The following is a 4,303-nucleotide window of genomic DNA, read 5'->3' as shown; positions in this document are numbered from 1 at the left end:
ATCACTTAGTTCATTGATGAACAAGGGAGGTTCAACTTCCCAAGTATCAATGCCAAATAATTTGGCATTCAGCTTCATAATTGCACCAAGAAACTTGGCAGTTTGCTCTTCAGTAACATCCTCATTCTCTTCAGAAGAGGAATACTCATCTGAGCTCATGAAGGGCATAAGGGGGCTTAATGGAATCTCTATGGTCTCTAGATGAACCTCAGAGTCCTTTGGTTCCTCAGAGGGAAGCTCCTTATTGATCACTGGACGTCCCAGGAGGTCTTCCTCCTTGGGATTCACGTCCTCTCCTCTTCTCATAGGTTCGGCCATGATGCTTATGTCAATGGCCTTGCACTCTCCCTTTGCATTCTCTTCTGTATTGCTTGGGAGAGTACTAGGAGGGATTTCAGTGATCCTTTTACTCAGCTGGCCCACTTGTGCTTCTAGATTTCTAATGGAAGACCTTATTTCATTCATGAAACTTACAGTGGCCTTAGATAGATAAGAGACTAAATTTGCTAAATTAGAAGTATTTTATTCAGAGTTCTCTGTCTGTTGCTGAGTGGATGATGGAAAAGGCTTGCTATTGCTAAACCTGTTTCTTCCACCATTATTAAAGCCTTGTTGAGGCTTTTGATCCTTCCATGAGAAATTTGGATGATTTCTCCATGATGAGTTATAGGTGTTTCCATAAGGTTCACCTAAGTAATTTACCTCTGCTATTGCAGGGTTCTCAGGATCATAAGCTTCTTCTTCATAAGAAGCCTCTTGAGTACTGTTGGATGTAGCTTGCATTCCATGCAGACTCTGAGAGATCATATTGACTTGCTGAGTCAATATTTTATTCTGAGCCAATATGGCATTCAGAGTATCAATTTTAAGAACTCCCTTCTTCATAGGCGTCCCATTACACACAGGATTCCTTTCAGAAGTGTACATGAACTGGTTATTAGCAACCATGTCAATGAGTTCTTGAGCTTCTGCAGGCGTTTTCTTTAGGTGAATGGATCCACCTGCAGAAGTGTCCAGTGACATCTTTGATAGCTCAGATAAACCATCATAGAATATATCCAGGATGGTCCATTCTGAAAGCATGTCAGAAGGACACTTTTTGGTCAACTGTTTGTATCTTTCCCAAGCTTCATAGAGGGATTCACCTTCTTTCTGTCTGAAGGTTTGAACATCAGCTCTAAGCTTGCTCAGCTTTTGAGGAGGAAAGTACTTGGCTAAGAAAGCCGTGACCAGCTTATCCCAAGAGTTCAGGCTGTCTTTGGGTTGAGAATCCAACCATAATCTAGCTCTGTCTCTTACAGCAAAAGGGAAAAGCATGAGCCTGTAGACTTCAGGATCTACTCCATTAGTCATAATAGTATCACATATCTGCAAGAATTCAGTTAAGAACTGAAAAGGATCTTCAGATGGAAGTCCATGAAACTTGCAGTTCTGCTGCATCAGAGAAACTAATTGAGGTTTCAGCTCAAAGTTGTTTGCTCCAATGGCAGGAATGGAGATGCTTCTTCCATGTAAATTGGAATTAGGTGCAGTAAAGTCACCAAGCATCTTCCTTACATTATTATTATTTTCGGCTGCCATCTCCTCTTCCTGTTCAAAAATTTCTGAAAGGTTATTTCTGGATTGTTGTAATTTAGCTTCTCTTAATTTTCTCTTCAGAGTCCTTTCAGGTTCTGGATCTGCTTCAACAAGAATATTCTTGTCCTTGCTCTTGCTCATATGACAAAGAAGAGGGCACAGAAAAAATAATAATAATAATATGGATCCTTTATACCACAGTATAGGGATCCCTGTGTGAGTAGAAGAAGAGGGGTAGACAAAGAATGCAATATAATGGAAGAAACACAACTGTGAGGATGGTTGAGATGTGAGATGAGATGTTAGTAAATGAATGAATAAATAGAATAAGATGGGAGAGGGAGAATTTTCGAAAAATATTTTTGAAAAAGAGTTAGTGATTTTCGAAAATGGTTTTTGAAAAGTGTTAGTATTTTTCAAAATTTTTTTTAAATCAAAAATAAAAATACGAATAATTAGTTAATAAAAAAAGAAATTTTTGAAAAAGAGGGAAGATATTTTCGAAAATTAGAGAGAGAGAGTTAGTTAGGTAGTTTTGAAAAAGTTAAGAAACAAACAAAAAGTTAGTTAGTTAGTTGAAACAAATTTTGAAAAGATAAGAAGTTAGGAAGTTAGAAAAGATATTTTGAAATCATATTTTTGAAAAAGATAAGATAAGAAGATATTTTTGAAAAATTCATGATAGAAATCAGTTTTGAAAAAGATTTGATTTTTAAAATCACAATTAATGACTTGATTCACAAGAAATCACAAGATATGATTCTAGAACTTAAAGTTTGAATCTTTCTTAACAAGCAAGTAACAAACTTGAAATTTTTGAATCAAAACATTAATTGCTATTGTTATTTTCGAAAATTTGGTATAAAAATAAGAAAAAGATTTTTGAAAAATATTTTTAGAATTTTCGAAAATAACTAAGAATTTTGAAAAGGATTTGATTTTTGAAAAAGATTTTGAAAAAGATAAGATTTTCAAATTGAAAATTTGATTTGACTCATAAGAAACAACTTAGTTTTAAATTTTTTTGAAAAAGTCAACTCAAATTTTCGAATTTGATGAGAGAAAAAGGGAAAGATATTTTTTTGATTTTTGAAATTTTTATGAAAAACATGAAAATTATGCAATGCATGAAATTTTTAGATCAAAATAATGAATGCATGCAAGAATGCTATGAATGTCAAGATGAACACCAAGAACATTTTGAATGTCAAGATGAACACCAAGAACTTATTTTTGAAAAATTTTTAATACAAAGAAAACATGTAAGACACCAAACTTAGAAATCTTTCATGTTTAGACTCTAACAAACGAAAAATGCACATGAAAAACAACTAAAGATGCAAAACAAGAAAACATCAAGATCAAACAAGAAGACTTACCAAGAACAACTTGAAGATCATGAAGAACACTATGAATGCATGAATTTTCGAAAAATGCAAGATGCACATGCAATTGACACCAAACTTATGACATGACTCATGACTTAAACAAGAAACACAAAACTATTTTTGATTTTTATGATTTTCTAATTTTTTTGGATTTTTTTTCGAAAATTATATGAAAAAGAAAAAATAAGGATTCCAAAATTTTTAACATGAATTCCAGGAATCTTGCATTCTTAGTCTAAAGCTTCAGTCCAGGAATTAGACATGGCTCACTAGCCAGCCAAGCTTTCAATGAAAGCTCCGGTCCAAAACACTAGACATGGCCAATGGCCAGCCAAGCTTCAGCATGTAATTCAGACATGACATGCTTGACATACCCTACAGTCGTATAAGAGCTGATGGTTGGAAGCCTTAGTCCAAAAGAATTTAGACATGGCTTTACAGCCAGCCAGGCTTCACATGCTTCATGAAACACTAGAATTCATTCTTTAAAAATTTTGAATAAATTTTTGAAAACATTTTTATTTTTTTTTTCGAAAACAGATGAGAAAATTTTGAAAAGTTTTTTGAAGAATTTTTGAAAAGAAAATAAAAATAAAATTACCTAATCTGAGCAACAGGATGAACCGTCAGTTGTCCATACTCAAACAATCCCCGGCAACGGCGCCAAAAACTTGGTGCACGAAATTGTGATGTCCAGGCTCAAACAATCCCTGGCAACGTGAGCAACTTGGTACGCGTAATCGTGATTACACTTTAATTATGTAAAATTCATGGCTCTTTCTTTCCCTGGCAATGGCGCCAAGAACATGGTGCCAATACCATGGTTCACAACTTCGATACAACTAACCAGCAAGTGCACTGGGTCGTCCAAGTAATACCTTACGTGAGTAAGGGTCGAATCCCATGGAGATTGTTGGTATGAAGCAAGCTATGGTCACCTTGCAAATCTCAGTCAGGCAGATATAAATTGATAATGATGTTTTCGAATAATAAATAATAGAATAGGGATAGAGGTACTTATGTAATTCATTGGTAGGAATTTCAGTTAAGCGAATGGAGATGCTTTTCGTTCCTCTGAACCTCTGCTTTCCTGCTATCTTCATCCAATCAGTCTTACTCCTTTCCATGGCTGGCTTTATGCAAGGGCATCACCGTTGTCAGTGGCTACATCCCCTCCTCTCAGTGAAAAATATGCTCACATGCTCTGTCACAGCACGGCTAATCATCTGTCGGTTCTCGATCATGCTGGAATAGGATTCACCCTCCTTTTGCGTCTGTCACTAACGCCCAGCACTCGCGAGTTTGAAGCTCGTCACAGTCATCCAATCATTGAATCC

The 4,303-nt window shown here is 35.6% G+C and overlaps 1 non-coding gene across 1 annotated transcript; it reads left to right on the top strand.

The window, feature by feature from the left end:
• Positions 1-1,077: 1,077 nt before the first annotated feature.
• On the top strand, positions 1,078-1,185 carry LOC112773626 (small nucleolar RNA R71). Its single transcript, XR_003188167.1, has one exon. It is a non-coding gene; the product is annotated as a small nucleolar RNA R71 (small nucleolar RNA).
• The last annotated feature ends 3,118 nt before the right edge of the window (positions 1,186-4,303 follow it).

The sequence above is a fragment of the Arachis hypogaea genome, chromosome 18 (genome assembly GCF_003086295.3).
Source record: "Arachis hypogaea cultivar Tifrunner chromosome 18, arahy.Tifrunner.gnm2.J5K5, whole genome shotgun sequence".
Lineage (NCBI taxonomy): Eukaryota > Viridiplantae > Streptophyta > Magnoliopsida > Fabales > Fabaceae > Arachis > Arachis hypogaea.
Note: the sequence above shows the minus strand (reverse complement) of the source record. Positions and strands in the feature narration are given on the sequence as shown.